General features: G+C 34.8%; 1 protein-coding gene across 6 annotated transcripts in view; it reads left to right on the forward strand.

Moving 5' to 3' along the window:
• LOC141459131 (nephrin-like) overlaps positions 1–14,119 on the forward strand; it is a 360,600-nt gene that overhangs the window by 309,108 nt on the left and 37,373 nt on the right. For all 6 annotated transcript variants that reach the window (XM_074137772.1, XM_074137774.1, XM_074137773.1 and 3 more), the window contains one exon: positions 3,486–3,586. The gene's annotated coding sequence lies outside the window, so the exon portion shown is untranslated. The remainder of the gene's footprint in view (positions 1–3,485; positions 3,587–14,119) is intronic.

Consider the following 14,119-nt stretch of genomic DNA (forward strand, 5'->3'; position numbering starts at 1 on the left):
GATCATAATATGATCTTTTTAGCCCATGGATTAATTTGGACGAAATGCCAAGATTGAGGAGTTTCAATAGTAAGACTCTTCGGTGAACACCATCAAAGAAGGCAAAGAAATCAATAAAGAAACAATAGAGCTCCTATTCTCACACATTTAGCTTTACAAAGTTCATTACAGCAAACAGGTTAAGTCTCGCTCAACAAGCCTAACTGTAAGAATTTCGTGTCATTGTCATTTAAAACTTCATCTTTAGAATTTCTGGAGGCAGTACATTTGATGTTTACACTCACAAAGTGATGGGGGATGCGCCCATAAAACAGTGGATTGATAGCAGAATGCTGTCATGTGCATCTTCACATTCCGGTTTGCCATCGTCATCAGAAAATTCTAACTTAGATTTGCTCCAGTTCTTCTTCTTCAGAATAAATAGATAGTTCTATAAAGTTCAGAGCTTTCTACATTAACCGACATTTTTAGTACATTAAATTAAACATGTTATTTTTGGAAATTTAAAAGAAACTCCTCAGAATTAATGTACTGTCTCCGATTCAGCTTCCCACAGACACATAGCTCCCCCCAAGGCTTTATCTACTGTAATATTAAAAAAAAAAAAAATATGTATAAGTATATACAATTAAAAGTGTACAGAGTAATGTAGCACTTGTGTTTACCTTACTTTCAAATTGGGAATTGTTTTACTTATTCAAATTAATAAAATGCAGATAACGAAAGTGTACATCAGACGGAAATAGCACGTTAAAGAGATTAATGGTTTTTGAGCCCCTCAGGGGTCCTTAATATTGTATTGCCTTTGAGAAGTTCGTATTGGAAGTGTGTGCGATGGCAGTAGCTGCCGTTTCGATGGGAAGAGGAAGTCCTTCAACAGTATTGTGAGAGCGAAGCAACATTAGTCCTGTGTGCACAAGAACGTGCAGTTTCCGGCGTGTCTGTTCAGAACAGCCAGCTTGCAGCTGACAATGGAACCGAGCTAGATACTAGTTGATTGTTGACGGGGTCGATTCCTTATCAACTCTCCGCTCCGAGCGACTTCTGTGTTTGCCGACGCCCTATCTTTCCGCTATCACTGGAGCTTCCTTTGTGCCGCCTGGCAAAAACCAACTCAACTCTATTTATTCTAACTTTCTCTCCCAGAGTGTGAAAAACCAGGCCCAGATGATCGTGGCTGATTTTTCGAATTTTCATTGCAAAAAGTTCGTTCACAAAAAAAACCGCTTATCACTCACCAGACTTTCTTATCTCAGTCTGTATGGACCATTGTTCATACTTTGAATGCTTACTACATATTCTGTTATTCTTCGTCTGTAAGAGGGAGCAAAGAATGCAGCGGAAGTAGCTCTCTAAATGGCCGTGACCTCTTATCTCCCTTAATTCACCTTAAATTCACCTTTCACTAAAACAAACTAGGCAGCGTTTTATAACTAGTAATGTACCGTATGAAACTAGTAACTCTGTTGTCTTCTATAGCAAGCTATTGCATGTTACATATGTTTTATTACATATATAAATCTTTTCCAATTTCTCTCTGAAAAAAAGAAGAAATATATTATATTATATAGTCGGCACTAACAATGCTGTGAGACTGCAGAGACTCCTGGCAACTGAAAGAACCCTAGCTTTCACTTACCAAAAATCTATTTTATTTTACTATTTATAAAAGAATTTAATCATACATAATTTGTGGTAACTGCAATTATATAATTCAATTTTCTACTCCAAACTGATTGATCAACATCTGTAAATGGATAAAGTAAGAAACCGGTCAGGATACCGAAAGCACGCGCTTAATAATTACCGATATTATCTAGCACTGCGAACCTAACCACATTTTCATCAAAAATAATCTCTCCTCTTTTAATTGGTTTACTTTTAATTATTTATGAACTATTGGCTATGATAATCTGAGTCCCTTTTTGGCTATATACAATAAATATGTCATTTTAGTTTAGGAATCATTAAATTACGCTGGATACTGAAAGTGTCATAAACTCATCGTTCAGAATCACATTACAGACTGACAAGTTCGTTCGCATGCCAGAAAAAATATATTAAAAATATAATACAAAAAATTAAGACTTTTGGCTCAAATACAATTATTTTAAATAAAAAAAAAGGCCGAGATTACTGGCCAGCGGACCTGTTTAATTTTTCCCTCATATTAATCTGTTTAATTTTTACACTTCTTGAAGTCTAAATTGTCCAATTACCTACCTAATCTTCAGTGGGTAACCTTATTGTCCAATTTTAGAGTTTATCTTCTAAATTATTGAAACTATTGCATGAAAAATTTAATATTGCACACTTGAAGTAAGTTTTTTAGTTCCCACGTTAAGTATCCCACTCGCCACGCTAGTGTGGATAAGGCGAAACCAGGACTCAGCGAGGGACAACTCAACTTCTCAGTCTTGACAACAAATAACTATTTATAATTCCAACATTAGCATCCTAGCTTTGTTGAATGTCAGGCAAAGTTTAGTTCCAGCAAGATATATCCACTTGAACCTCTTTTATTAAGTTAGAGTTTTTATTAAAGTTAACTCACTTTCCCGAGTTTAAGGAAGAAAATAAAAAAATTCACCAGGAAATGGTGGAAAGGTGAACATAAATTGTGTAGTTTATTTTTCTTAAACTTGGGATCTTTGGTAACAAAGGATACTGTCAACATGAACTATGGGGCAGCTAAGATGGCCCCCACTGCTAATTCTTTGCGGCCATTTTTTCAGAATTTTTTAATGAATTACGTTCCTTTTTAATTATACATTACGGAGAGTTATTCAGTACCCCGTGAGAACGGAACAGTGGTGGGGGAACTGTGGAAAACATTAAGAATAGTAGGGTGAGTTTCGCTGACTAGCGCACTTGCAAGACTCGGCCACAATGGAGTCTTAAATAGCCTGCCTCGCTTCTAACTTCGCAGCAAGTCTCTATGCCAAGTTGGGCAAACCTTCGGCTAGTTTCTTGAGTTTTTTGAGGGCGATGTTTGCTGAACATGGTACCCTCTGCGTTAAGTAAATGATCAATATTCGTTGTCAAGCTGCCCAAAATATATTGGGCGGGGAACTGTAAAATGGCAAAAATTTCTGCAAAAAAACCAGATTTTTTTTTTTTTAAACAGCTCCAATTTTCTTCAAATATAGTGTCATAATTGCTTATGGTTAATGGAAATTAATAAATTTAATCCATTTAATTAATTGATTTACAAGTCCTAAGGCTGCTAATATTAAGAGATTACTTTTTATTATTATTTTTGCGCATCGAAATTTGATGTCAATGTCAAGCCTTTTCCTTTGCATTCCCGAGAGATCTCTACATCACCAGATAGGTGAGCTGCAAGAGCGCCCAAAGTGAGTCCTACGCAATTCAATTCAATAGACAAACTTGGCTCGAACCCCGGCAATCATTTGCATTAATGTCTGAGCTAATCCCCGTTTTTCTGTTATTATTATTTTATTAATTTTTTGCATTTTCTTCAGTTGCAGGTAAGCACGGGTTGCCAAGACAACAGGGTAGATTGCAGATTCATCAATCCGTAGTACTTTTGAAATCTGCTCATCATCGCCATGTGCACTCTTAGGTAATTATTTAAATCTATTGATAGAATTTTAGATATAGGTTCATTAAGGAGGAATTCAAAATGCATTCAGAGAACTATCTGTCTTTTTGACTAGGTGAGTGCACTCATATTGACGGTCTCCTTACTATAATAGTAACAGATTTAGCTCATAACAGATTCATGTTAGAGGGTACATCAGAAAATATTCAATGAATTTTATTTATGTAGGTGGATGTAAACTAAATAAGTTCTGTCCAAAATAAATCATTTGCAATTAACTCTTTTATCTAAAAATTTATACAAGACTTAGTACAAAGTTGGGGATGTGTTATTTTATTATATATTAGAAAATATATCACATCTCCCTTCTTGAGTAACTGGAATTTTAAAAAGTGAAATTTCAATTTAAAAATCAAATCGAATCGTAACGAATTAAAAACAGATCAGAATGAAGAGTATGACATCAAATTAGTGCAGTTAAAGACACTACTTCTTATAAGTTATTGCTAAATTAATTTATTCAAAAAATAATTTAAATTATTGATTATTAAAATATTTAATTTTGAAATTAATAATTTTGTTTTTGGTTGATGTCTCTTCAATCTGGTTAGGTGATAAGTAGAGCTGTGGTGATGTCTTTGTCAGTGAAGCTCCACTATTTTAAAGATTAATGAAACAGGTCTTTTAAAGTTGCAAAATCCTTCCCCATTACCGTTTAGTAGTTTGTGGATTGAATGCCACATTCATGGCCATCTGCTTCGTCCTTCTTGTTCTTATTTGCCATTACTGCGAGAAATTGCTCAACATCAATACTTAATTGATGTTTCCTTCTTGATTTAGTCAATTTCTTTTCTTCTATTCTTAGTCTAGGGAACCTCCTGGTTTTAAGCAGTGTTGACCCGTGTTTTACGGATGCATATATGCTTCTATGGTACTGCCTTTCTCCTTATCCATTCTTTGGTTGTATGCACTTTACGTGGTTGTTCATCGCGTAACTTCAAAAAGGCTTTGCTTCCTCTGAAGCTCAAACTTTATGTTTCAATTGCACTGCTTAGATTTTCCACCTTAGTTTTTGGAAACACCAGTTGACATTAGACTGTTGTTAATCTTGGTAAATTATTCCTGACAAAAAAAAATATCTCTAAAAAAAGTACTATTATACTTTAAAATTTGAAGCAAGGTGAGAGTAAAATTTCGTAGTACTACAAAATTCAGTTATTCATTTATTTAAACCTTAAACTTAGAACTGAATGTGAGAGATATTTATAAAATAGTCAGGTTTGGAAAAAGAGTTTCAGTTAATTGCCTAGTTAAATTAGCAAGATGGAGTTTCTGAAGGGAGCAAAAAGATTTAAAGGAAGGAAGTTAGCAATTTCAAATGATTATTCCTTTGAAGAAAGGGGCCTGAACAAAACTAATAACTCCTACGCACAAAGTAAGATACTACGAGTCCAAAGCTTTCTTGCAAGGTGTTAAACTTCAAATTCATTAGAGTTACTTAGAGCAAACTCAACAGATTGATCAGGAAGGTGAATCAAGTAGAGACTCGATAACTATCATTGATGTGGAAAAATCAGATAAAAAAGCAAATCGTTTTGAAAAAAAAAAGGAATACTCAGAAGAATTAATAAAAGTGCTTAAAAAGTGTTACCAAAAAGTGAAAGTCCTTTATTGAAATGAATTGATAGGAGGGATTCAGCCGGAAGTTGTACACTATGGGAAAATGGAAAGGAGAAAAAAGTGCTTCAGAGCCATTATTTTCTCCATAAGAATAGAAATGCTCCGTTCAGCGCTCTGTAGACTTAGTAATTTCATTTTAGAACGTCAAGGGTTTTTAAAAACTGCTTTTGTTACAATGTTTAAATAAATCAATGCGACATTATTTGTTTTTGTGAATGCTAATTAACAGCAGTTCTTACCTTCTATCTTGAGTGAATTTTACAAGTCTGCTTTTTATGCCGCTTTAAAAGAGAAAGTGCAAGGCCTGCTAATGGCGGACTTACGATACTATCAAGGACAGGTAGCAATTTTTATTATATATTTAAGGCGCATCAAAACCTAAGGCGCCCGGAGCTTTCTACAGTATGCTGCCGGCCTGCGGACTGACAAACTGTCCACCACCGGACAGTGAGCTATAAGAAGCTCCTAGGAAGAGAAAATCTAAGGGTCTGCAGCTGGACTCGAACGCGTGATCTCCACGTGGGAATCCAGTACGCTAGCCACTCAGCTAATTCCATCTCTCGATAGGTAGTTTAATCATTTTCCTGGCCGTTAACATTAGTCTTACAAGTACCATGTACGATATGTTGGCCACCGGCTTAAAGTTTCTCTACTTTATATGTATTAAATAGAAAAGGGATTATGAGAATGACTTTGTTTACATATTCAATAGCAATAGAAACTCTGTAACTTTTATTCAAACTGGAGTGCGCTTGAAACCGTTGAAGAGTTAAGTTCATCAGAATTCTCTCCTCAGTTTTATCCCTTTTTTCCATTATTCAAGTTTTTTTTTTTGTATTAACAGACATATTTCGTTTTTCTTTATTTTAGTGCAGATAGTTTTATTTAATTAATTCTTTTTTTTAAATAAATATTGTAAATAGTTGTGAAATAATAGTTTAATTAGAAGTACAGAACCGTTAAAACTGAGAGTGCAGACACTATTGTCAAGTATGCAAATCTCTGATTATCTACCTAGTGTTCTTGAAAGTATGATGTGGTGGAGAAACTGCCCTACCATTGCATTTCGGCTCATCTTAAGTACTGCCCTGATAGGGGTATGAACACTCAAGAAAGATATGATGCTGGTTAATTGATATTATTGTTTTAAGATATGCAGCTAGCTATGGTTAGCAGTGGCACTGGACACGGGTGAGTGACTCTGCTGCTTTTTATTTCAAAATAAGCAAATTTGTGGCATCGGGTCGGAACCGATCCAATCTTGATGCGCCCAACGGGGAAATTCACCTGTGGCTTGGTGTTCTGTCAGAACTACTGACTGTGGTCTCAACTCGCAGACTAGGTATTGACCGTTTACTACATTTCCGTATGAGTATGATCTCATTGGCCGGTCTTTCTAGTCCCTCCAGGGCTCCAGTATTATTATTTGGCAAGGTGTAGGTTTACGTGTTCTAACCGAGAATACCTCCCTACATTTGAGATAAGTATCTCTAGCTGTGTTAATAACAAAACGGAGATTTGCCTTTGCGTGACCCACCCTAATTACCTATTCCGTCCCTAATATTATTCCCGCATAGATCACATCTGACCTGTACTCGTACCATACGGCACAAATTTATGAGTTCAAAAATAAATTCTAATGTAAGAGCGACCTTCACTTACTGCATTTGCTACTAACATACATATCTGTCATTGCACTATAACGGAAACTGTCAGTCAGAGATTAAGTCAAGCTTTAGATTAGTCAAGTCGACAATGGTGTACAAAATTAGATCTGAAGTTGGAAAGACTTAAGCTACAGCCATTGACACTGACTCTCCTTTTAATAATAGCAAAGACAATAATGTTGCACTCATTACCTTAATATGGATGATATAATGCTTGCCAATAATGGAAGATGCTGTACCCATAATCTCTGTTAGGTTTAGAATAAAGAGGCAGTTTTAGACAGCATAAAATACAATAATTAATACACTTAGCACACAAACCCATTATTTAATAATGGTATAATCAATTGTCTGTATATTACGAGTATAATAGTCAGTGCATATAACATATTATATTATATAGTCTCAGAATTGACTTGCTCGTAGTTCTTTTACCCCTTATTTCAAGTATTATACGTACTTATCAGATAAAAGATTAAGTTATTTCCTGTTCTAACTTGTAAGTAGTTCTTATATAAATGGTCTGTGACGTTTCTGCGCAGGTTGTATGATTACACAAGTGTTGTAGTGATATTAGCAGAAACGGGCTTGGAATGTTTGGACGTTAATTGTTGCCTTATTGGAGGGTTGTGGTGATTAGGAAGGCAGATATGAGCCATGGATGAAGCCACAAGTTGGAAGCCGCCACGAATTACTCTTCCCCCCACTGCATCATTCGCCCAAAACACTCAAACAACGAACAATCAATTCTCTCACTGGAACCTACTGAAATTCCATTGTCTACTAAATTATTCCAGTAAAATAGTAAATTATCAAAACTCTGGCCAGAGAATCCAGGCTAGACAAAACTACAATTCGGTACAGAGTACCACGCAATTCAGGGTGCAGAAGGGAAGATGTCCAGAAATTGAACTTAATATTAGTCAGAGCATAGAAGCCAACAGTAAATATTCAGAATTCAACGCTCCTACCAAAACTTTATACTAATACCAGAGTAACACTAAGATCTGCTGTTACTTCACCTTGTTAAATTCTAAAATTGTAAAAGAGGTACACAAGCTGTCTAATAAATGGTCAGTAAATTACGCCGTTAGTGCAATGTGCAAATCTACATTTTTATTTCAAGCGATCCGCAAGTATATACAACAATTGTATTTTAGTTTTTTTTAGGTGCATCGACTCCCATGGCCATTAGCGCCATGCATTGGAAACCATGCCTATTTCTCCAGCCCTATTTATACCCTGAGAAACAGGCCATCAATAGTATATTGGAGAAGCGATTGAATATTGAAGACAACCATCCTTTAAGTACGAATTTATTGAGTATCGAGAAGGTAATTTCCTAATTTGAAGCAAGTGGAAATAATGTGAGCTCTGCCCGAATAAGTATTGTTCACTCCATTAAATTTATGAGTTGTAATAGATATGTAACTAAGATTTGTTTTAATGTTGCGTTTAAGATAAATTGATAGACTGTGGTGGACACGATGGTCAGTCATGAATATTATTAATCTTCCCCTAGTCTGATAATAATTGGACCTATGGATTTTTGTGTCTAAGTTTACATATGACAACTAAATTATATGTACGATTATATGTATCGGAATTGTAATCTAATAGAAATTATTACATTATAATCCCTGAGAAATGGAAATATTAATAATTACTATAGAATTGTTACTGTTGCATGTTCCATTGTAATTATTTTTTACTCACGTGAGTCATATCGACGAAATCACGGGAAACTCAAACTTCGGACTCAGATGAACTACTACATACAAGTAGGTTTAAACTGGATTTCGCCGTTCAAATCATTATTAGTAAGTTTATTTACCGTTCAGTCTAACCATCCTGATTTAGTATTGAGAATGAGAAATAATCGTTTTCTTCAGGAGAAACTCTTACCCTAATTCTCAAAATAGAAATAGTTATCTACTCGTATTATCGTCACTGAACTGATCCCCTCACTTAAAATTATTATTAAGAACAATTGTATATCTTGGCTCTATTCTGATTAAATGTGGCTGCATAAAAGGTGTATGTTAACATTTAAGTACCATCCTAATCTTACACCTAAGAGGAAGCATTGCAATCGTATCAAATATTCGATTTCTTATTGCATCTAACATAGCGTCTAAATGCACGAACTGATATTATATCACAACTTTAATTAGATGTGCCTTTTACGGGTCTCGATGTCGTACATAAATGAGAAGAGCAATTGATCTCACATTATTGAGGGTAAGCTCAATAGGTAGCGCTCTGGATTTTCACGTGGAGATCCCGGATTTAAATCCAGCTGTTGGGTAATTATAATAACCTTGTACATCTTATATCCCCATCTAATAAAATGAAATTGAAAGAAGAAGATTCAGGTTCCCTAATTTCAACGTGTTGCCCTGCTCTCAATCCTACTAAGTATACTCCTTTCTGAGAAGAAGTGTATAGTATTCACAGTTCACACTCATACGGTAAAATAGTAAATGGCCAATATCTTGCAAAAATCTTGAGACAATATCTTGTGCGAATTGAGACCGCGTACAACAGTTCCTGACAGACTTCAAGTCGAGACAAGTTGAAATTTTGGCTAGACGATACAAAGGCAATAAAGGATTCGCTCAGACAACTTTTATGTTAATCTTAACAAAAACTTACAGTTTAAAATGTAAAGTATAAGAGTTGAATTAACAGCAAAATGGTACACAAATCAGCAAGTATCCGACATTTCAGTCATACTTCAGCTCGCAATTTCAGCCAGTTAATAACGTTCAAAAAGCTCATGTGTTTTATTCAAATTTGGTTCTACTTTTTCCCTTCTACTAAACTGATTTCTCTTACTACGATCAGGGCTTTCTGAGTACTGTAACGTTCGCCAGTGAACAGTTTTCATGAATCCTTGCAGAAGATATTCAAAACAAATAAACCTTCATTTTACTTTTGGAAATGATACTAATCGATATTTTTTAATTAATTTTAATGCAAATCATTTTCATAATATTTTATGGAATTTATTAGATATCACAGACTCTTTAGCTGGCCAATTTGATGTATATTTTTTTACAGTGAAGAGTAAAACTCCTCATTTATCCAAAATATATTTTAATATTAGACATCAAATTTTTAATGCGTGGGTTTTCAATGAAACACTATATAACTTATGCCAAAAATACAAAACACATTTTTAAAAAATGCTCAACCTTATACTACAAAAAACACCAAAACACATCACCATTTTTTTTCTTTTTTTAAATTTTTGTTTGGACATCAGATTTAAGAACATGTTTAGTACAGTATTGATCTTAAAATTGTTTTTGAGATTGTTTCTGTGTTTCAATAGAATTTATCTGTTTCATTATATTGTGAATTGATTAAAAGTTCTTTAATTCACTCTCAATCATAATTTTTCCTAAAATATTTGGCATCTCTTGCGGTATGTTTATGATTTTATTTATTATTATTCTGGCTAGCTGTTGTATGAGTTTATTTGGGCGACTAGGGACTTCGGGATGTGCCCTCAGGTTAGGTGCTGTGGAATTTATGGACACGGATTTGTGTGCTTCATTGTTAGGTGTGATAAATGTGACTGCTGTAATGGCGATCTTGATTTGTTGTTTGAATCGTGTTCTCGGATCGTTCTTGAGTTGTGCGTGTCCGTTTTTGTAGATTAAGTCTAGCGTTTTGTTTACATTGTCTGAATATGTTAAAATTATCGTAGAATTACCTTTGTTCGCTTTTGATACTATGACTGCTATTGTTAACTGCGGTTCCAACCACAATTTTAGCATTTTCTCGTTTACTTTCGTTTTTGCCGTTCTTCAATTTTCATAATTTTTTTTCTTTCTTTAAATTTCTCCTAATTTTCTTTTCAACACTCTACAGTTCATTGCTAAAAATTCCTTCAGGAAGTCAAGCAGATTAAAATATGCCTGTACTCCTAGTGATAGTTGCCTTTTAGAGATTCTATCGCTTTCTCAAAGCTTATTGCTTCTAATGTTCATGGTTTCATAGGCTCCTTTCTTCCTCTGTTCATTTTGTGTAAGTAATTTTAAGACTGAAGATGGGCTGACTTTGGTGTCTGAAATGTCTCATAAAGTAACGGAAAAAAAAATGTTTTTACAGAAATTTATATCGTTATTTGAGTGTACCAGTTGGAGTGAAATGCCCAAATTTTATTATATTAACAACAATGTCTTACCTTTCTGATCCTCTGGTCTTCACAAGTCAGCAGCAATTAGAAATTATATTATTCTATTAGCTGTTAGGAATTAAGCTTAACCATTAAGAAGAAGTGGTCAAAGTTAATAAGAGCAGTCAAGATTTGGCAGCAAATATGTCATTACAAGGTCATCCCAATCCTGTTTATTTGAGGTCAACGTAAATTTTGATGAAATAATCTGGTTTACAGGTATTGATTTTCTCTTGCCGCAGTTTCGTAATTACTTTATTTTAATTTTGAATGTAACTAAAACGATGGGATAAACGTGCTGTATACTAGAAACATATTGGATGAAGGTTGGTAAGTTGTTAAGGGAGATAGTAAACCTGGGTAAGAAGGCCAGCATATGATGCTAGGTGTACTGGTTTTAAGGAAACATTTGTAAGGATTAATCAGGTTCAAGTTGCCTTTAATTCAGAACTAAGACCAAATACCCACTTTATGCTACTCTGCTAAGACCTAATTCCCTACTGCATTCTACTTCGCTAAGACCAAATACTCTACTGTATGCTACTCCGCTAAGACTAAATACCCTACTGTATGCTACTCCGCTAAGACCAAATACCCTACTGTATGCTACTCCGCTAAGACCAAATACCCTACTGTACTATGCTCTAATACTTTAGCTCTGCTTCTACTAGAATCCAACGCGCCAACCGAACCATCAGTGGCTCCATCATTTCCTTCGAGACCGACCGCTGGCTTACGTGCAACCATAACGTTGTTCCTTCTTTTGTATTCCCCACGTCTTACTTATCTCACATCTCATTTATCTATTTTTGTATTTGAAAAGATTGTAAATTTCTAAATAAAAAACAAAAAATCCTTATCTAATTATAATTTAAGGTTCATTTAAAAACAAACTAATTCTTGTAATAAACAAAAGAATAAATTTTATGCGAAACAAGTACTTGATTTTTGTTTCAAATTTTAAGTCATTTTAAATTGGGTTTTGTGGGGAACTGTACTTCAGAATTTTCACTCCCCTGATGTACTGTGCGGGTCTAACACCTGTATAATGTAATCTAAAATTGCCGCTATTCTATCGAAAAAGATCATCCTTCTATTTGTTGATATAATTTTACAGCTGACGCGTACATTTTTCGAAGCTTTAATTTAATTATTAGTTTAGGGCTTAATCCGGGCTTAATTTGTGTGGAGTATAGCTTACTCTGGCAAGGCTTGGCTCTTGCTTATTTATTTAAACTCTGGGTGCCCAATCTATCAAGCAAAGAATTGAGTGAGAGGAGCTCCGCTTGAGCTTAGGCCCCTTCCAGCTACCCCAGGCGGATTTAACAAATAATTAACGCTTCCTTACAGAAGGGTAGGTATTATAACCCCATAGGAAGCAAGGTAATAGCACTTCCCCATCTCCACCAGTCAAATGCATGCATCCGTTCTTTTTATTTATTTATTTATTTTTTTAATTTCTCTGAGTGTGGCCAAGTGAAGTATGTAATTTGTACTCATTTAGTGGCACTATTAGCCACAGACGGCCAAAGATATTCGTTCGGTCCATTACTGTTCAGCCTTCTGATTCAGAAACTCAACCAGCTCGTATAGAAAGGTCCCAAGTAAAAACTTGCTCAGTGTTTTCTTAAATTTTCCATACTAAAGTTTTCTAATTCTACGCGTAATGTTGTTACATATTTTGGCCGACAATAAGTTTGGGACAATTAAAAAGCCCGTTAATCCCTTGTATACACTTACTACAACTATATATTCTAGTGAATTCTAGTGACATAGTCCTAAAAAAGCAATTTCTATTCGACTTAGGTCATATATCATCAAAAGGAGATAACCTTCGTTCCCCTTCTTTAGGAGTAAGAACAGGATAGAATTTTGAGCTTGAGGACTGGTAAATTATTATTATTATTTATGTATCTTAAGGCGCGTCAACATATGAGGTCAGTGGCGTCCGAGGTTTTTTTAATGTAGTGCCAGCTTAGGAACTGTTACTTTACAGATCTCACTTTGCACCCATGTAAAGAAGAGGCACATCTCTGTAAAAGTTCGAATCCGAAAGGCATTTCATTCATAAAAATTGGTTATTTTCTATTTACCTATTTCCTCCAAACAGGCTTAAATCAGGCGTGCTAACATAAATTTCACTTTCCACCATTAAATAAAATTCAAGGTCAAAACTGGGAATCAAATCTAGTACCACAATAGCTCTCAGCATAGATTCAGTACGGAGGCGATGGTGTCTAAAATGTAATAAATGTTGTAGTGAATCTAAATTTGACTAGATAGAATACTCTACAAGGAGTGATTGAGTGCAGACTAGATCAAGGTTCCACCAACCTAGTCTAGCTAACAACTCTGAAAATATTTGTTAGTCTGTTCTCCTAAATCAAACGGGAAATATAGTGTCGATCGGTGTAGCCAGCCAGTTTATAAGATGTTGAGATAAAGTTGACAGTTAGAGATAGAAAACCCGGCTCTTCACATTGCAGTCATCAGACAAGCACACGATACATTGTATCTTTAGGCGGCCATGTTTCCAGATATGGTACGAATATAGAAACTTATTTAATGATTGACGTATCAAAAACTAGTGTTCAACAGAATGTAATTGTATAATATTAAGAAGAACTTTAAGCAAGCAGTCAATGTAAATCCAAATAAGTTCAGTTAGCTAATCGCGCCTTCAAAGCCACAGTTTCTACACGCGTATTCCAATTTGGGTTAAAGCGATTATTGATAAGATGATGGAAGTTAATTTCGGTCCAGCAGTCCTATGAACTTAAGAAACCTCCAAAATGTAACCTTGAATATCTCATAAACAATTATCACTAAAACATTGAAACTAAAACCAGTTATGTAGCTAACTTTTCTCTGCAATTTGGTAAAGAATTCATTACATTTATATCAATACAAAAAGAGATATAGAGGTTTGAAATTTGAACGATTTACAAAACCTCCAAAATTTAACCTTCTACGAGTATATCTTATGAACTATTATGACCAAAATATTGATATATATGCTAG

Source organism: Rhodnius prolixus, unplaced genomic scaffold (assembly GCF_049639745.1).
Source record: "Rhodnius prolixus isolate KJV_2025 unplaced genomic scaffold, Rpr scaffold_11, whole genome shotgun sequence".
NCBI classification, from domain to species: Eukaryota; Metazoa; Arthropoda; class Insecta; order Hemiptera; family Reduviidae; genus Rhodnius; species Rhodnius prolixus.